The following is a 22,066-nucleotide window of genomic DNA, read 5'->3' as shown; positions in this document are numbered from 1 at the left end:
TAATTTATTTATTACATAATTTATCTTTCTATTTTACATTTTCCTGATTTTTTTTTTGTTTTTGTATTTTTTGTTTAAAATTAAAAGAACAGACAAATCAAATGTGAGCAAAAACATCCTTGACATTACAATTTTACAAGTACTATTACATTTTTATGAGTGTTTATTGGAAGATAATGACAAATATTGGCCATAAACTCCTATGATAACCATACAACTAAAGACAATTATATTTAATGGCACTATAAAATATTTTGATAAATATGAAGCATTCACTAAAACAAATACCATACAAGAGTAGTTAGAGAACGATGAGAACCATACAACTAAAGACAATTATATTAAATGACACTATAAAATATTTTGATGAAGACAAAGCATTCACTAAAACAAATACCATACAAGAGTAGTTAAAGAACGATGACTTTTCTCATATTGTTAAAAGTTGTAACCCAAAAATATTATATTTACTCATGATGCTTGTGAAGCACATAATAATAATAAAGGGGACATAATTCAACATATGAAGAAGGTTTTGTTTTATAGTTATTATTGATTTAATAATAGTTTTTGTGGTACTTAAAAAAGGTCTTGGTATTAGTTAACACTGAGTTAAGAAAATATCATAAACAAATGATTATTAATTTTAGAAAATTATATAAGTAAAACAAAACAAGTATAAAAATTATAATGTCTTTACTCAAAAGAAATATGGAATCAAGAGTTTTAAGATACATAAAATTTGTTGATTTTAATATTATTATTATATTGTAAACAATTTTTTTTTTTAATAATTTTATTGTTTAATTTTTTTATATAATAATTGTGATCTATTTGTTATACATATGTTTTTTATGACTTTTAAAAGTCGACATAATTTTTTTTTTAAAAGACAATTTTTTTTTTAAAGACAAAATATATAATAATTTAAATCATTTATTAAAATCACCAATATGCATTATATTCCTATTTTAAACTTAATCTAAGCTATTTTAGATTGAACATTGATAGTTGTACTCCAAGGAATATGGTTTCCTACTATTTTTCTCTATTTCCAAAACTAAAAAAGCCACACAATTGTGTTAGTGACATAATTTAATTTTCCTTTAGTGTGAACAATAAGACAATTTTAAAATTTTGTAGTGTCATATTTTAATTTTCTTATAGTGTGACCAATAAGGCAATTTTAAAATCTTGTATTGAAGTATCAAAATTAAGATTTTGTATATACTGTGATTTTATATTGTTTTAAAAAAACAATAACAAAATAGATAATAGATTTCTTTTTTCAAAAAAGAAAAATAGGAATATTATACTTATGGGTGATTTTAATAGACGGCTTGAATTAGATTAAAATATAATTTTTTATTATATTTTATATGTCAATGACTTTGAAGACATTATAAATAATGTCATTGTGATATATATTTTTTTTGATCGGTAATTTTGTAGTATATTAATTCAGAAATAAAAGGTACACCAAACCATCCAAGGCCCTGCTAAATGATGTAAACATCGGCCCAAAATATTCACAGTCATGACCTACTCTGAAAAACTCAAAAACAAACCAAGAAAGAACCAGTTACGTGCATCCATGCTCCAAATATTACAGACATGACTAAAAAGTCTATTTAAAAATAGTATATTGGAACAAAAAGAAAAAAAAAACAATGGCCCCATGGCCACTCACTCGCTCTCACTCTGGTTCACCTTCTCCTCATCTGCAATGTCAACCAAAGCTTTGCCTTTTGTAGCTTCGTTTTTCATCTTTGGAATGCATTCCAAGCATCCAAAATTAGGGTCTCCTTCCAGGCTTGCTAGCAATTGGACCGCCCGCCCTTCCTTGAACCTATCTTGTAGATCTCTCCTGACCTCCATCCGCGCCACCACCTTTAGGGCCTTCAGTACTTCATCCGTCCTAATGAGTTTTACACAAAGCTTCATGGCTTCCCAACCAATGCGAGCTCGTTCTCGGCATTGTTCCTTTATGTGATTTTCTGGTCCTCGAACAAAAGGCAACAACTCCTCATTATCATCTCCCTCCCTAATGCGAATGCCTATTTGAGGCGCTACCCATTCCAGAATGGAGTCGAGGTTGATTAGGTACTCCCCATCTATTAATTTTGTCAGAGTGAGTTTGATTTTCTCCACCTTTCGACTCAAACTCGCATGCCCATGCCAAGATCAGGGAATACACCTCCATGTTCGTCCGATAGCGAAAATGGATATGTGACACCTCCTCTCCTAGCATCAGGCGCACCACACTCCATAATTTATCCTCTTTGTATCTAAAAATCTTCTACATCCTCTTCTTCGATACCATCCCCAGGAATGGCACCAACTTCTTCTTAGTTCACAGAGTAAAGTTTGCTTCCATTAGACCTGCACAAATTTTTCTCCAGTCTCTACAATGCAAATGACATTAAACCATTCATCAATCAAAATAAATACAAACTCATTAACTAGCTCACAAACCAAAGGAATTAAATTCCTCCACCGTCATTTGAGGTAGGTAATTAATGCAGGTGCGATGACATAAATGAAATAGAATTTCACAACAGATTTGCTACACTCTGCCATCATCTCTAAAAAGTATTGTCTACACTCTGCAACTGCCACTTTAATTGCAACCGCCAGCGAACGAGGTGTACTTGTCATTTCGGGCTTCCTTGCGTGCATTTTGTTGTTTTCATGTTTCTAGGACTGCATTTAAGACCACATCCACAATCTGCCATCTCCCTTCCACCACTTGGCCATTTGTCTATTCATGTCACATCCAATGTTGGAGAGTAGATATGCCACTACGTTTGCACCTCGCCTGACGTGGGATACCCAAAATTCCTCAAAGGATTTGAGTTTCTCTAGGATGATCGCCACCCAACGAGATAATTTACAGGATGGAGTGTTGCCTTTAGTGATTGCATTGATGACCACCTAGGAGTCTCCTTCCAGATGCAACCGTTGGACTTTCATGTTTAAGGCCAACTCAATTGCCAGAAGTGTCGCCGAGGCCTCTGCTTCGTTATTTGTTCCATCCTGCAGACAACGTGCTCCTTTTAAGAGGATAGACCCTTTATTATTTCTCGCCACTAACCCCACACCTGAGGTTCCCGGGTTTCCTCTAGATGCCCCATCAAAATTTATTTTTATCCATTCCTTGCTAGGTGTCTCCCATGTAACCTACCCTTTTTTCTAGATGTGGGATTAGCCCTCAGGGACCCATTAACAAGTTGGAAATTCACAAGAGGCCAATTTACTTGAATGTCTCTGTCTTCATTAGTGTAAGGGTGTTTTGCCAGATTATGGTTCCTAGCTGCCACTGATACAGTTTCAGCTATTGCTCTTTCTACCCTTGACAACAAGCTCCCCAGTGGTTCTTCTTTTCATTGGAAAATCCTCATGTTCCTCTCCTTCTAGATCTCCCATACAACAAGGGAGGGGGCTACTAGCCATAAACAAGAGAAAACCGACCTACGGCTAGGTAGATTCCAGCTGGAGAAAAGGTCAAAAATTGAATTAGGTAAAGGGATAGCCCATCCCAACTTCCCTAAAAATAATCTCCATACCTTCTGTGCTTCCTCGCATTGTAGAAGTAGGTGGTCCAAAGATTCTTGTGCCTTCTTGCACATTATACATGTAAACGGGCCCAGGAAGCCCAATCTACACAACCTTTCCCCTGTCAGGATGTGTTTTTTCATAACCAACCAAGAGAAAGCACCTACTTTTGGGAGGATGGGGGAGTTCCATAAAAGTTTAGCTAGCCAGTCCTTTCTTTCTTCTAATTTTTCTAAAATACTGTAGCCAATCTTGACCGAGTACTGCCCTGATTTTGATCCACACCATCGAAGAGTATCTTCCTTATTAGATAACGTGGGCGTGTACTCCTGCATGATGTTCTTCAATAGGTCTTTGTGATGTCTTGTCAAGGGAATATTTTCCTCCTCTTTCCATTCACATAGATCTACCCCATAAACCCTATTTTTTGTAAGAAAATCCCCTACCTTCTCTCCCCACTGAGTTTTAGTGACCTGTTTGATAATCTCAAGATCTTGTCTATCCAAGAGAGCTAGCCTCCCATCCTAGGAATCCATCTAGAACTTAGCCGATGTCCCATTGCCTATTTCCTAAGTGATGTGTTCAGTAACGACATGTCTACATGAAACAATAAAATTCTAGATAGCAGAGCCTTTTGGTAGGGCGCTGATAGTAAAAATGTGTTCCCTGCTCATCTGATCTAGATACTTGTGTTTTAGAATTTGTGTCCATTTCTAATTTGGGTGGGAGTAAATCTGCCATATCAATTTTGCCCCCATTGCCTCATTTAGCAAGGTCCAGTTTCACAATCCTACACCCCCTGCTTGTTTGGCTTGGCAAACTTTATCCCATGCAACCAAAGGGATTTTGTCGGTGGTCTCTTTTTCATTCCATAGAAATTTTCTCATCCCCCTGTTTATGCAGTTAATAACTTTCTCCAGGATTTTTGAAGCAGTCATGGAGAAAATGGGAAGAGCATAGAGAATCGATTTAAGGAGCATAATCTGCCCAGACAAAGTGAGCCATTTACTTTTCCAACCTTCAAGGCAATTTGCACAACTACCAATAAGGTTGTTCCATAAGGTAGTGCAATTTGGTCCACCGAATAAGGGGGTACCCAAAAACTTTCCAGGTAAAAGGCCCATTTTGACTGCTAGGATGTTGGTTATTTCTTGTTGTCTGTTGCCCCTCATATTAAAAAAAATAACTTCTGATTTTGCCTAGATGACCTACTGACCAGTATCTCTACAAAAGGCATCTATTGTCCTTCTGATCACTCTGGCCTCTTGAAGCGAAGACTGCCCACAAAGCAGGGTATCATCCACAAATTGTTGGCATGTTACCGGCTCCATTCCCTCCGCAATTTTGATTCCTTTCCAGGTTCCACGTTGTTGCTGAAAGTGAATTAATCTTCCTAGCACTTCCCCCAAGATAATGAAAAGGCAAGGTGATAATGGATCACCTTGTCTGATCCCACAGGTAGTATGAAAAAAGCCTTGCGGGCTGCCATTGACTAAGACACAAGTCCACACCCCCCCTATACAAGCCCGTATCTAGCTAATCCACTCTTTTTAAAAACCAAAACTATGAAGAACCTAAAGAAGAAATTCCCGATCCACCATGTCATACGCTTTCCTAATGTCTATTTTAATCAGCATTCGATCCACTTTTGACTGGTGTACTGTGTGGATAGCTTCATGGGCAATTATTATTCCCTCAACAATCGATCTACCTGGGACAAAGCCACTCTGTTCTTCTAAAATGATATGACTCAGCATTGGTTTCAATCTATTTGAAATCACTTTCGCTACCACTTTGTAAATTGTATTACACAATGAGATTGGCCTAAACTCATTAAAAGAAGTAGGATGCTCCACCTTGGGAATAAGGGCTAGTAATGTGCAGTTTAGTTCTTTCGCAACACCGGCCTTGCTCCATGATTCCTCTGCTACTGCCCAAACATCATTTCCTACAACATCCCAGAAGGTTTGGTAGAAAAAAGCCGGGAAACCATCCGGCTCTGGAGCTTTGTCTCCCGCCATACTAAAGACTTCTTTCTGAACTTCCTCGACCTGGATGGGTTTCATAAGTGCCTAATTTTGTGATTCTGTTATCAGCTCCATGATAACATTGAACCCATTTTGTTGGTGCTTTGAATTGGTATTACTCTCTTAGGATAGTAATGCCAAAAAGAAATCAACTGCCTCTTCATTTATGTCCTTCGATTTGTCCAACAAGACATTTTCACTGTTATAAATGGTTGTGATTTTGTTTTGGGACCTTCTCGCCTTGACCGAGCTATGGAAAAATTTTGTATTCCTGTCTCCTTCCCTAAGCCAACACTCCCTCTATTTTTGTCGCCAGTAGATCTCTTCTCGGGCCAAAACTTAATTATAATGACTTTTGAGATCTCGCTCCTGCAAAAAGGTCTCTGAGGACATCCCCTTTTGTATTATTACCTCTTGCAGTGCAGCCAACCTTTCCTCCAGATCTCTTTTATTGACAAATATATTTCCAAACTTGATTCGGTTCCACTCTTTGATTTTAGACTTAACAAATTGCAATTTCTTGACAAAAACAAAGGCCTTAGTCCCAAAGACCTCAGGGGCCCCAGACCACCATTCCTTGATTAAATCTCTCAAGCTTTCATCCTGCAACCATATTTTTTCAAATTTGAAAGGGCACCTAATGTGAGGGCCATCGAAAGCTATGGTGAGTTCCACTGGTAGGTGGTTTGAAACAACCATTGGTTGGATATTTGAGCCGAAAAGGAAATTGGTTTCCACCTAGAGCCCTCCCAAGAAGAAACAATCAAGCTTTTTTGCTACATGGTTCCCTAAGATCCTTCAGTTCAACCATGTGAACTGACCTTCCTTGGATTTGACTTCCCTAAGACCATTATCCATCACAAAATTTTGAAAATATACTTGGGATACAGAAAGTCTTCCCTTGCCACCCGATTTATCATTTAGATCCAAAATGGTGTTAAAGTCACCCCCAATAATGATAACATTTTCTTCCAGTCCTTGAATGAGGGAAGAGAGGGGGTGCCAAAATTCTCTTTGATGAATTGATTTTGATGGACCATAGATGTTAATCACAATGAAATCAACATTCAAAGGAAAGGAATGAATCTTACACACCTGCCACATATGGGAAACAAAGAATTCCTCTAACTTATGGTTGTTCAGATTCCAGAGAATACCCAAACCTCCTGAGGCTCCCTCCGAGTCCAAAAAGGCCCCCGTCCACTGCTTCCAAGATCTCATGAGTAAACTAGCTTCCTCCTTATTCATCTTTGTCTCTTGTAAGAAAACTATATCCGACCTTAATTGATCCAAACCTCATTTGATCAATCGGCGTTTGTCAGGGGCATTACAACCCATGACATTCCAGGTTATGATTTTCATTGTCCTTCAGGAAGGGTGACTCCCTTTCCTACTGTCAATTTTCTTTGGCCTTTAGCACTCCCAGCCAGTGTAATCTTGAATTGATTTGACTTTCTACCTCTGGATTTCTTTTCTCCCATACACACCTTGTTGCACACAGGCTCCGTTTTCTCTATTGTCCTTATTTCTAGAATGTCTTCCTCATCCATCCATTCCCATTCATCCTCCTCATCTTCTCCATCAGATTCTCTATTTTCCTTGGTTTCATCCTTTCAATCCCAAAATCTTGAGCATTCTCAGTGTGCTTGACTATCTTCGAATTTAAACCTATTTCCACAGGAGGTGTGGCCTTGGACTTTACCTCATCTAGGATCTCAACTGCTTTCTCCACTCTTACAATGGCTTCTTCTACCCAATCTGTCATCTCCCTATGTTTGTTTATAAGCGAAGCATCTGTTACAATTTCTTCCACCTCATGGGTTCTATTTTTGTTGGTCATCAAACCCTCCCCTTGAAAAAAAAGGTTTGGCAGGGGCTGAGTTGTGTCATCTTTTGTTCTCGTCTCATCCGTTGTATTTTCTTTGCTCACAAAAAAAATTACTTCATCTTCGATCGTTGTCTCCACATTTTTTCCTTTTGGGCCAATCAAACAAGTTTCCTCCATGTGTCCATCTTTTTTGCAATGATTGCATCTTTCATTTGAATCCTCAACCTCAATTTTTTGAAGTCACTGTCCTGCATTTGCTATGATCTCAATTTGTTCTGGGAGTGGGTTGTGGGGTTTCCACCCAATACATATTCGTGCATACATACTGAAGTCTTTTGACTCAATGGCCTCATCCGCTTTGATGTAGAAACCAAGTTTGTTCCCTAAGGCTTGAAAGGACTCCTCATTCCAGTATTCTCTAGGCAAGTTATATAACCGTATCCAGATGGGCACCTCTTTGACTGGCGCCAGCACGGGGTTGAATTTAGGTTCCTAGTCCCTAATATACAGTCCCCTACCGCCCATAAAGAAAGGCCCACTATTGAAAATTTCTTATTTATCCTTACCATCTTCAGTGGTTACCAAGAAGAAGCCATTTGGTAGGGTTTTGAGTTTGACTTTGCCTTTCCCATTTTCAGCACACCAACCTTTCATCTTACCCACGGACGAACAATCACTGAAACATTTTATAAATAATCCCCTCTCTCGGAAAAAGGCCATTGAGTCAATCCAGCTTTTATTGTCTAGCATTAACGAAATTTTCTTCAACCTCATGCCCTCTTTGTTCTCCAGAACCCTGGTCGGCTTCTATAAATTTCTTTTGGGTTGCCACTCTTTCTCTTGGCAATGTTGCCAGATAGTTTTAGGTTCATATTCCTTATTGCGAGGCCCTTGAAATCTTAAAGTCTCACTTCTCAAGAATTTAGAATCTCGGGCTTTCGCCTCCTCCCCCCACTACTTTTGAGGATAAAAAAAATTGTTTTGATCCTCCCAAACCTTGCTTGGATTTTGCCATGGGCGTTTCCTAGGTCGCGACTGCATGAAACTTTTCTGCATTCCCTGATCTGCATATCTTCAGTCATGGGAAAGTCCCTCTTGTAATCAAAACACCTGCAACTCCCTAGATCGAAGCCCTAGTCTCCTCTGCTGCTCCATATCCTAGTTCTAACCAAAAAAGTGATCCCAAAGGGTTTATAGTAACACTAGTGAGAATAGAACTGGAGTTGATGCATAGCACCGAGATCATTAGCCTAACACTATGCCTCATGACTCACCTTCACACCAACTTGGCTACTCATGCACCCTTAAAAGGGTTTATGGTAACACTAGTGAGAATCAAACAGGAGTTGATGCATAGCACCGGGATCATTAGCCTAACACTACTCCTCACGACTCGCCTTCACACCAACTCGGCTACTCATGCACCCTTAAAAGGGTTTATGGTAACACTAGTGAGAATCGAACCGGAGTTGATGCGTAGCACCAAGATCATTAGCCTAACACTATGCCTCATGACTCGCCTTCACACCAACTTGGCTACTCATGCACCCTTAAAAGGGTTTATGGTAACACTAGTGAGAATCGAACCAGAGTTGATGTGTAGCACCGGGATCATTAGCCTAACACTACGCCTCACGACTCGCCTTCACACCAACTCGGCTACTCATGCACCCTTGTCATTGTGATATATTAATAAGAAAGCAAATTACATTTTAAATATTATGCTACTTTCTATTATCTCTAATTATGATTCACAAAATAATTCAAATATCTAATTTGTTAGTTAATCATTTGCATAGATTTTAAAAACAAATTTTGCATAACTTAATACATAATTATTTAGAGCAAATGTACTCTCAAATATACTATATACTATTCTAATTATATTTTACTATCAGCCTAACTCTTGAACCTCCTTTTAGTACAAGCACTAGTTAATTTTAGTTGGCACAGTAATCATCTTGGTTGTCACATGCATGAGCTTCCATGATATCGAAAAGAAAAAAATAGTTTTATTTAAAACATACAACAAAGAAGATATAATAATAAGTAAAGATGAGGGGAATAAATTAGAAAATAAAAAGAAAACAATTAAAGCTATTTATTTTTATCATTATATTGAATTTACTATTTACTCTTTTTTTTTAATAAAGTATAATTCTTAAAATAATTTTAAAGACAATTTTAGTTTATGTAGAATAACTTTTTTATATTAAAACAATAAGATAATTAAAATAAAAATATTAAATATCTAAAATTAAAAAAAATTATTAATTTAAGAAGCATTAAAAATCTATATCATTATGGGGTTCACCCCGCAGCGTGATGGTAAAGTCACGAGCCCCGGAATGGGGAGCTCAATGGTTCGAGTCTCTTGCAAGCCTTCCCGTTGGTGGCGGATGATGGGTGACAGGCTGTACTCCCTGCACGAGCTCATGGGCATTGCTGCCAAGCGCCACGACTTAGCCCAGATGTAGGCCAGCGATGTGATTTGGAGGTCATTGATGCAGAGCGATAAGGAGTTGGTTATGGAGACATAAGGAGAGGGAGATATAAGGTGTTTGGAGAGATAAGGAGGGAGGCATAAGGAGTCTTTGTGGACAGATAAGGAGCAGGAGATATAAGGCTTATGGAGAGATAAGGAGAAGGGAGATATAAGGAGACGAGAGATATAAGGAGTATTATTGATATGAAGGTTCGATATGCTACACGTGACCCCACTGGTTCATAGCTCTAGTCAAAACCGACTATATTGTAGGGGCGAGACCCCATATTGTCTTTAGTTAGTAGAATGTTGTAGAGCAGCTGAAATTGTAATACCTGTTACCGATCAAAAAAAAAAATCTATATCATTATTATATTTATTTAAATTATTACTAATTATGGTATTTAAAATTTTTTCTATTAAATATTGATTGTAAATAAAAAAAAATTAATAGTATTTGACATTATCTATGATATCAAAAGATAATTAAAAATTACACAAACAAAATAATTTTTTTAAAAACTTTTTTGAAATGTTTCTTTGTAACTTTAACTTTTTTCGTATTATTTTACTTGTAATTTAATGTAAATGTCAAAATTTAAATTGTATCAGGTTTAATATAGTTTTTTTTTTTAATATTTAAGTATTATAGTTTTAATTTTTTGAATTTAATCTATTTAAGAATTTAACTATATTTATGTTCAATTTTATTATAAAAAATTATTTGTTAATATTGAGTTTATCTTCAATTAATGTTATTATTGTCTATAATAATTATATTTTATATTCTTATACTTTTCAAAATTTAAATCAAGATTAAGAAATATAATTTTTTTAACCACTATAATATTATAAAATAAAATAATTATGATATAAACATGCTCCATTTTAAAATAAATAAATCTTGATATACTAATATTATATAATTAAATGTTATATATTTAATTTTAATATAAAATTATTATTCGATTATATTTATTTCTTTAAAATATATAATATAATTTATTCTTATTATTATATGCAATATTTTTATATTATGTTATTATATATTATATCATATTATATATAATTCCTTATATATTTATCTTTTCCCCTTCTATCTCTTCCTCTTTATATACATGTCTCTTCCTCTCCCCCTTCCTCTACATCTTCCTATCTCTTATGCTTTATATCTCCCTCTCCATCTTGTTACCTCTCCCTATCTTTATCTCTCCCTTGACCTCTCTCTATATCTATATCTATTTGTCTCCCTTTTTGTCTCACCCTATCCTCCTTCTGCTCCCTCTATCTCTAGACATGTGTCTGTCTATTCATTTATGTCTCTCCCTCGTTGTCCCTAGTCTCTGTATCTCTCACTATTCTCAAGAATCTATATCTATATATCATTGTCTCTTTATCTCTATCTATCCATACTTATCGACTCTCCATTTATCTCTCCCCCACTCTATTTATATCTATATACCAATTCCTATCTCTATATTTATCTTTCTATATCTCCCTAGATCTCTACCTCTACATATTTATTCCTTTCATCGCTATCTATCCCCATCACATCTCTTTATCTCTCTCCCTCCCTCTCTCCCTCTCCCTCTCTCTTTCTCTCCATATCCATTTCCTCCATCTCCATCTTTATCTATACCTTTTTTATCTCTATCTCCTTACCCCCTCTCTCTCATTCTTCCCCATTCAATCTCTCCATCTCTCCCTACTATGAACATAACAATAGCATAATTATCTTCTTGATTCATAGGTTTTATTTCACTCATGATTAGATATTTGTAAGTGGATGCATAGTTGATTTGAAGATATCATTTCTTCGTTAAGACCTTTGTTGCACAAACAACGTCACTTGTTAAATGGCCTACTAGTTAACCTCACTTAGTACACAAGAGTGTGCAACTAATAGATAAAAAAAATTCCTAATTGATCTTCCACACCTCTTTGGCATACCTATTGCACACTAAGGTGCAATTGCTAGTTTTAGGCTAATGTCAGATTACTCCATCAAATATCGTCTTTCGCTTTCATTGCTAAAATATTTGTTTGTATGTTTGTTTGAACATCAAAACAAAAATGGCACCAAACAAAAAGATTGATGGCCTAAGGTAGCAAACATGCCAAAAGCCACATAACATCAATCAATAAGCTCCTTATGAAATCCAAATAACAATCAATCCTTATATTATTTTCACAAGAAAATAATAACTTGTCAGTTTTTAACAAATAGGCAGGGACTCAAGTTGTATCACAACTCTTGTTAATTATGATTTTAATATTGTGAATGTTATTTTTTATTATTAATAATTTTATGAAATATGTTTGTAGATACAAAAAGTAAAAATTTATATAATAAAATATGATTTATTATATAATTGTAAGTTTAATTGTTTTTAGGATCTTTAATGACTCCTCAACAAAATGTACATACTAATATGATTTTATATTTAATGAGGTGGGCTGGAAACCTAAAGTTTAATAATAAATTGTTATTAAAAATAGATAATCATTTAAAATCAATATGTGATAGTGAGACACAAACTTAAAGTGCATACTATTGGATCCTTTCTACACATATATATACAAATCTATAAACTTGAATATTCCTTTAGTTCAAAATATAATAAGATTTTTATTATTATTATTATTTTAATAGAAAAATTGAATGCAAAGTTGAAAGTAGTAGGATATAATTATTATTAAATTTCTTTATTAATAAATGTTTGAAAGGATTGATATATTTTTAAGAAATTCTAAATTTGGGGGTCATTTTGTCTTTGATTTAATAATATATCACTTTTTTTTTTTGAAATAAAAGGGTAAAAACTTTATTGAAACACAGAATCCAGAATTACAAAGAGACCCAAAGCCCCAAGGCCTCAGGAGAGGACCACCGGACCAGCCCTCGATTAACCAACTTCATAACCATCCATGTCCTCCGTAAATATCTTTTGCACCTCTTGACAGTAATCCCCAAAAGGATTCTCCCAACCTTCAACTTTCTAGTCCCTATCATGCTCTGAGGCCCACTTGGCCAAACAATCAACTGCTCTATTCCATTCCCGAGGTATGTGGACAAAAGACACTTGTTCCATTAAAGAGATAATTTGGAGAATCTGTTGAACCACCCTTGCCAATTGCCACTAAATCCCACTCACCCTCTACTCAGTCACTAAGTTAATCACGATCTTTGAGTCCGACTCACAAATCACCTTCCTTTGTCCCAACTCCCAAGCATGCTCAAGGGCATAGAGAGGCACCAGTCCCTACATAAATTTGTTAGATTGTCTCCCTTTATGCACCGAAAAGAGGAAAACCACCTCCCCCCTGCTTTTCCTGCCAACATTGCCAACTCCAGCTGGGCCTGGGTTACCCCTAGCTGATCCATCAGTGTTAATCTTTATAAACTCATCCTGAGGGGGTATCCACCTCCCCCCCCTTTGCACCTTCTTCATGGCCCGTCTACCTCTCCTGACACAAGCTCAGACCAGAGACAACTCCTGCAAACCCAGCCTACTCACAATGTCAGCCTCCTCTCTACCCAAAGGAAAATTCACCTCACATGTCACTTCCACAGTCTCCCGGATCATTGCAATGATCCTATTCCAAACTTGTTGAACAAACAATCTGACCTCATGAAAAATCCTCTTGTTCCTCTCGAGCCAAATCTGCCACAGAATGAAAACGGGCCCAATAAACCAAATAGTCTAAAGGAAGGAGGACAAGAGAGTCGGTCTACCCAAACTGCTCCAGAACTCCACCAGAGAATCCGCGTGGATATAAGGATGCTTCCAGACCCCCCACCAATAATGCCAAATAAGCAAAGAGAAGGGGCATCTGAAGAATAGGTGTGAGGCATCTTCCTCCCCATTACCACACAAAACACAGATAGAGGGCCCCAGAAATCCACGCTTGTGGATATTGTCCCAAGTAAGACATCTATTCAAAGCCAAAGTCCAAACAAAGCAATTACACTTTGGCCAAGACACTTTACTCCATACCTGCTTCCATTAGTTCACCTCTCTTCCCTCAAATCTTTGGTATAACAATTACCAGTATCCACTAGCCACCGTGAACACTCCCTTAGGATTTGGAGACCAAGCCAGCCCATCCCTTCCCTTAAGGGAGTTGCATCATCTATTCACCAAAATGCCCTACAGCTCCGCACATTCTTCCTCCATCCCAACAACCGGCCACTCATCAGGAGTCTTCCACCTCTCCAAATCCAACCGCCCACACCTATAGACAGCCTTGAAGTCACTCACCCTTGACCATCTAGCCTCCAAAAACCTTTGGCACAAGTTCCCAAGGTTAGGGAACTGATCAAGAATGGGAGGATATCCATCCCAAGAGTCTTTCTAGAAAAGAACCACTTCCCCCCTCTTGCAAATCCAGAAGAGTCCTGCCTTAATGAGAGAAGCCCCTCTCTTGAGAGTATTCCAGATCAAAGAGCCCTTTCCCTCCAGAGGATATCTAGGGATTTCCTCCGTCAGGACCCTCTCCATATACTTGTTGGCCAGGATTCTAGCCCAATTTTGATCTTGCTCTACACACCACCTCTAATATAATTTAGCTGCCAGCGCCTCCCCAAAAAGAACAGACTATCTTAACCCAAGCCCCCGATTACTTCGGGCTACAAATCAAGTCCCAATTGACCAGGTTCCATTTGGAAGAGGAGAGATTACCTGCCCATAAGAATTGCCTAGCCAGAGAATCCAGACCCTTCAAGAACCACTTAGGAGCCACTTGAAGCATACAACGATAGATCGGAAGCACCTGAACCACAGACTGAATCAGCTAAGTCCTCCCAGCAAAGGATAGTCATCTATGAGTCTAGTGTTCAACCTTCGAGTGGAATTTATCCAAGATACCCTGCTAAGAGTCCCTAGGAGGTTTACCAGTGGATATAGGAATACCCAAATAGTTCAAGGGTAGGGAGCCAACTTGGAATCTCAGGATAAGAGCAATCCTCCTTTGAATAATTTCAGAAGTGTCGAAGAAGAGGATAGAAGACTTGTCCTCATTGATCAGTTGGCCCGACGCCGCAAGATAAACATCCAAGACCTTACGCAGATTATTAGCTTCTCTGATTCGAGCGAGCCCCATAAGAGCCATGTCATCCACAAACTGCAAATGGGACTGCGGTTGCAATTCATTACCCCATCTCCAACCCTGAATAATACCCTATCCCACGTTATGTTTAATCAGCCTCCCTAGACCCTCTACCATGAGAATGAATAAATAAGGGGAGAGGGGGTCTCCCTGACAAAGACCCCTAGATGCACAAAATAGCTCAGTATGATCTCCATTGATATGCACCGAGAAAGAAGTAGTCATAACACAGCTCATAACCCATTGGATCCACTCGTCTGCAAAACCAAACGCCTTTAGGATCTTCTGGAGGAAGGACCATCTGACTCTGTTGTATGCCTTAGGCATATCCAGCTTGATAAACATAGCTTTTTCCTTGGAGGTAGCCATAGAGTGAATGGTCTTCGTCGCAATGGCCACCCCGTCCAGGATTTGACGCCCTTCCACAAACCCATTCTGTTCCTCAGAGATAACCTTCCCCAGGCACTTCTTCAATCTATCTGCTATCAGCTTAGAGATGATTTTATAAATCACATTGTAGAGAGAGATGGGGCGAAACTGGCCTAACTGGTCAGCCCCCTCACACTTGGGGATAAGAGCAATAAAGGTCGCATTCAACGCCCTAAGCATTTGCTTGTTCCTCTATGATTCCTGAACCACCTCCAGCAAATCCAGCTTGATAATATCCCAGAATTCTTGAAAGAATTCAACTAGGAACCCATCTGGTCCTGGAGATTTTCCTTTTCTCATCTGAAAGATAATCCTCTCAAGTTCTTCCAACAAAATAGGACCCAAAATCTGCTCATTCATCTCCCCCTAGACAAGAGAAGGAATGCAAGCAAGAACCTGGTTCTCCTCCCCTGTTTCCCTCTGGGGATCCTCCCTGAAGAGGGACCGAAAAAACTGAGAATCCTCCCTAGATATCTCTAGCAAGGATAAGCACTACTCTCCTCTATCATTAACCAGAGTAGGGATGGAGTTTCCATGCCTTCTAGCTTTTACTGAGTTGAAGAAGAAAGCTATGTTCTTGTCCCCCTCCTTCAGCCAGTCAATTCAGGCTCTCTGCTTCCAGTAAATTTCTTCCCTAAGTTCCCATTCCTCTACCTCCTTGACCACCCTATCTTCCTCCTTGAGCAATTCCTCTAACAAACCTTCCTCTCTGATTACGCTGGTGATCCCATTCAACACCATGTGAGCAGCTTTTTTGGCATGAAAGATGTTCACGAAACCCTGTCGGTTCCACTGTTTGAGCTGAAACTTAACAAATTGTAGCTGTTTGGCAAAAGAGTACATGGCAGTGCCAAAGGCCAGCCTCCCTTTCCTCCACCACTCCACTACAAAAGTCTGCAAAGAGGGATCTCAAAGCCACATAAGTTGGAATTTAAATGAAGGTGAGCAAGCAACCCTAGCTAGAGAAGATACTAGCTTGATGGGCCAGTGATCTAACCCTCTCCACTCAAGACTCTCTGAGCTGGTGGACCATCCCCCACCAATCCAAAACCTGGAGACCAGGAACCGATCCAACCTCTCTGCAATCCAATCCTCTCCCACCCTCCTATTGTTCCAGGTGAAACAACCATTACTAGGCTTAATGTTAACAAGCTGTAGCATGGAAATATTATCATGAAAGAGGAAGGAAGAAGATTCCAACCTCATCACCCCCCCCTTTCTTCTCACTCAGCTCAAGGATGGCATTGAAGTCTCCTTCCATAATCCAAAGATGATAAGGGGCCAACTTTCGTATACCAGAAATATGAGACCATAAGTTTTGCTTACCCAAAAGATCAATGGGGGCATAAATGTTAGAAAAAAAAATGAATTCCCCAGTCTCAAGACTAGAGGACACCCTAGATAATGATGATCTAGAGGCAACCCACTAGATAGGATGAAACCTTAAGGGCTTCCAAATACAGGCCACCCCTCTAGAGGATCCTGCTGCTCTAACACACTGACATTCTCCTCGATTCCACATCTTCGGCACTAGGCCCATCATACTCTCCACTGTAAATTTAGTTTCTTGTAGAAAAATGACATCGGGCGAATGATTCCTAATCAAGTCTCGAACAACTTTTTGTCTAGGGTCGTTGTTCAAGCCCCTCACATTCCAAGAGATCACAATCATTTCGGAGGATTGGAAAAGTGAGTATCCAAAGTCTTTACCGACCCTGACTCAACCAAATTATCCCCCATCAATTTAATCTTGTCCAAATCCTTCTTTCTTCCTGCCTTTGAGCTCCTCTCTGATGAATTTTTCTTAATATCTTTCTGATGTAAACCCAGATGGGCAACAAACTTATTGCTCTTAACCCTAGCCAGATCCAACTTTGACTCTATCAGAGAGCCTTCCCCTTCCGCCACAATCACCTTAGACCTAGGAGTGAGTCCCACATGAACCCCTACTTGCTAATCCATCTCCATCTGCTGGCTTCCAACCCCCTGCAAAGTCTGGATAGGGACCTCAACAGTTCTTACCAGGGCCCCTCCTAACGCTCCTTGATCCAAAGGGGTTAGCCCTGGATTAACCTCCTGATGGCCCAGGTCATCCAGAGCATCAAATCTGTTGAAGGTGTCCTCCTCCTGCCTCTCCTGCAATGACCTCTTTTGTCCACGGTTCCTGTTCTTTGTCCAAGCTGGGACAAAATCATCAGCACCCCCAGCCTCGACAGACATAGGAGCTTTCCCTTTTTCAACCCTATCTTGGCTCGATTCTGATGGCTGAGGTTGGGGCATCACCGGTTTATATCTAGGGCACTTACGCTGTAAGTGACCATACTCATGACACAACCGGCAGTGGAAAGGTAAAGTCTCATAATCTAACTGTTGAACCCAAGAGTAAGATCCTACACACATATCTACATGTTACGCTTTATTATTCCTAAATTAATTAAGTCAATATTTAATTAATTGCCCCCTTCCATTCATATAATTAATTTACTAATTAATTATATATGTCTCATTTACTCTAGAGTTTGATTTATTTCAATAAATCAAACTCAACTTTTAGTCAATATTTCAATCTCCCTCTTAATCCCAATTAGTTAAATTAATTCACAATTAACTAAACTAATTTGGTGATTCCTACAAAACCACCTTTTAATTTGCCTCATCAAGCTAATTAACCAAAACTTAATCCCTATTAACATTAATTATATTTTTAAATGTTACACACCTATCCAAGTCCACATGTGACTCCCCTCATGAATGACTTGCATGCACATGCCATTTCTCCTCTCCACCTCACCTTTAACCTATGGATGCTCACACATGTGGGAGAATTCTCTTCCCAATAGAGCCACCCCACCTCTTACACATGTCATAGACATGTCACTTTTACTAGCCCTCTACCTTTTCAACATGTAACTCACAAGTCACCTCATAGCCACCTTACCTCTTACACATGCCATATACATATCCCCTTTATGAGCTTCCCCATGAGTGCTCACACATGTATGAGTGCACTTACCCTTACACCTCACCTCTCCTTGTGACACTTGTCACAAGTCTAAGCCTCCAAATTTGGGACCACACTCTACTCAATTGTAACCCTCCATTTGACATTTAATCTTGTCCATTGATTTTACTTATGAAAAATCTATAAATTTAGGCCTCTCCTCTCATTTCCAATCCGTTCATGTGCTATCATTATGCTATCAAGTTTATCACTCAATCATCTTTACACCACCATCATTTTGTTGGATCAATGAGCAACCACGTCTAACCAATGACCATCATATCAACATACTTATGATTTTCAGGTTTGCGTGTTCTTGTTTGAATACGCTAAGTTTATGCATATTCCACTTGTTACATTTGCATGCATTCATTGGTATATCAATCTCCCTATATCCTTCTTATTCTCCTAGAGCTTATCTTAATCATAAACATATTTGTAGGGAAGATGATGTTATGCATTTTATTCATGACCTATTTCCTCACATAAAATTAAACAAAGATGAAGGTTTAGATGATAAGTACCCTCCTTCCCAAATTATAAAAGAGAACATGAATGATGATAGAAAAGATAATTTCCCACAAAGGATATCCCTTATTCATCTACTCATTCCTTTGGTTCATCCATGTGTCCTTACACTACACTTTTAAACAAATTCATGATTGTTGGTATAATTTATGATTAAAATAATTACACTTTACTTAAGTTGACTTAGGATAATGCATTTCATAGTAATTTGCATATGAGTCACTTAGGGAATTGCATATCTAGGGAATATGGTTGTAGGAGAAATTCCAACTTTGGTGGGTGATCCACCTTTAGTGGAATTATCTATTATTTCTCCTGCCTACCCCTACCTACCATTGCATCTCATTGAGCCATGTTTCATTATTGTGTGATCTCTTTTTCCTATGGCCTTGCCTTTATAAGCAGGCTCATTTACATTGTATGTAGTCCAGTTGCGCATTTTTCATCTTGACAAGAATACAATTTATTCTTGTCTATTTTGTTCTCGCTTTCTTTTTTGCTATTCATTGGCCTCTAGATCTTGGGTTGCTAAAGACAAATTATTACATGGTATCAGAGCCTATAAGGTGTCGTGGATAGTCATTTGAGAGAATTTTGATGCAATTTGGGGATTTTTTTTTAAGCTTTCTATTGCATGTTAATATTAGAGCTTGTTGGGTCAAATATAAGGTGACCATTGGATTGAGGAGGTTTGATAAAGTTAGAATCACATTTGGTTTCATCTAAATTTGACATTGGAGGCCAAATATATAGTCATTTGAAGTGTTGGGATGTGCTTTGAAAATTTTGTTTGGCATGGTTTTAAGGTTTTGATATCTTATAATGTTTTAGGTCTAAAGCCATTAAACCTTGAACCCTAGTGTTGTTACATGGTCCTCTTGTTCTATTTGTGTGGTGACCCCCAACAACTAGTTCTTGGTATTTTAAGTCATCATTTAAGCCCATTGCATCATCCGATGACTGACCCCTTTGTGTTAGGTACTCGGTTAACATATTTTCTTGGACTTCTTATTATCCTACACCTTTGACAAAATCTACGACCCAGATCATCGTGCGGTTGCACGATTAAGCTAAAGATATAGTTTGCACTAACTCCACAACCCTTCCTTCTTACTTGGCACATGGGCCCCACTTGAGCAAGTCATGTTTCAGGTGGACCAATAAATTATCGCCTAATGGGTACCTATGGACATGTAGATAGGGTGGGCCTGATGTTCTCGAGGTATTCACCACCTTAACGAGGAATCATTTTTTATGATATGACGGCCTAGATCATCATGTAACTACGCGATTGAATGAAGATGTTCATATAGGTTAATTAAACAACACCTCCCACTTACATGGTGTGTGGGACCTACCAATGATGATTATACATGACTTGGATGAGAAGACAGATGACAGATGATAGGATGGATGACATGGTAGAGGAGTGGGCCCAATATGCTCGCTTCTTATATGCAGTATCTCATGATCACCTTACATTATATCGACAGACAAGATGCTCACGATATTGTGTGATTAATTCAACATGCGTACAAAGGCTAACTCCGCAACTCTACTACGGATGTGGCATGTATGTCCCACAGAAGATGATGTCGTACATTTGGAATAATAAAAGAATGAAAAAATGGGTTGTCGGGCCATGTAACAGGGATGTGGGTCCTATGGTCTTGACTTCTAAATGAGGTAAACACCGATTCTTTTGTGGTAGATCCATGGCTGAGATCTTTGCATAGTTGCGCGATTGAATAGAGATGTGCGACTGAGCTAATTATGTAGTGCCAAGGAGACTTGTAAAGTGATGGTAAATAAAAAGAATAAACTCCTCTACATGCCAAGTTTTTATTTATCACCGACAAAAATGGATTGTGTTGTTGGGGCCCCAACGTTCAAATTTGAATTCTAATAGCTATTCCCCACCATAAAACCAACTTATGTGCTTGCAGTAAATGAATTCAATTGCTCATTGTAATCCTGAATTTCTTGGCTACATCAGCATTGTCTTTGCTCAATTTCATATTTGCAATGCTTTAGACATGATTTGAATTTCTTCATAACTCTCTGCTATCATATTTAGGGTCTATGCGAGAGGGTTATCACCAACACTCTTGTTGCAGTCCTTGGTAACCTTTTCTCCTTCTTTGTGTAATTCTAGATTGTGGATGAAAATATGAATACTTAAGTTATAGTTTGAGATAAATTTCAAAAATCCTAGCCAATGCTTCAATAGGTTTGACTAAAACCCTAACCCTGAAAAAATGGCATAATCTTCCATCTTGGGAAAGAGGAAATTCTTAGAAGAGATAATTGTACAGCTTCCTGGATCATTTGAAACACAGAAGAGGTCAAAGTAGGGGTCTAGGCCTGCTGATTTTATCATTGACCACTCAGCTAGAATTAGGGATGTACTGATTCCACCTCGAGGTTTTAGCCTTTGGAGAAGAGGATACAATAAAAAGAAAGAAAGGATTCTAGTTTCAAACATCTGGAATTGCAATCTTGGCAGGCTTGTGGTTCCAAATGTTTATGTCAATATTGAGTTGGTCACTACCATAGATACGACTTGCAAGCCAGATACTAGAGAGATCATGGCTAGTGAGGATGGAAAAATCACCTAAATTACAAGGGATGTCATCAATGTAGTCTTTCTTCTCAACCCAAATACGGATTGGACTATCAATCCACAAGAGTTGGAGGCAAAATACCAGAAGAATGAGAAGCTATATAGAATAAATTTGGCATCATTCAGACCTATGAGGATGATGGGAGATGAATGAAAATTGTCTCCACAACAAGTTGCCCCCTATAGTACTGATATGTTTGTTGGCTATTTCACAAACACATATTATGCCCTATGCCATGTGTGTGCCAAAGATGCAAGGGATTTGATTCCTAATTGGATGTTGGTAATATGTATGGATATCTAAAGTAGGGATATCATTAGGCCTTTTGATTTTGCTTCCTTGTTGGTTGAGGGTCTTCATAATGCCCTCTGTGATTTCAAAGCTAGAAATTCATCAGGTTCCAGGTATTATTCTTTGTTGATGCATTTATTTTTGTATAAGGGCCTCAAGGTTTGGCATCCAAACCTACAAGTAACAACT

Source organism: Cryptomeria japonica, chromosome 4 (assembly GCF_030272615.1).
Source record: "Cryptomeria japonica chromosome 4, Sugi_1.0, whole genome shotgun sequence".
Taxonomy (NCBI): domain Eukaryota; kingdom Viridiplantae; phylum Streptophyta; class Pinopsida; order Cupressales; family Cupressaceae; genus Cryptomeria; species Cryptomeria japonica.
The sequence above is the reverse complement of the archived record's forward strand: the minus strand, read 5'-3'. Positions refer to the sequence as shown.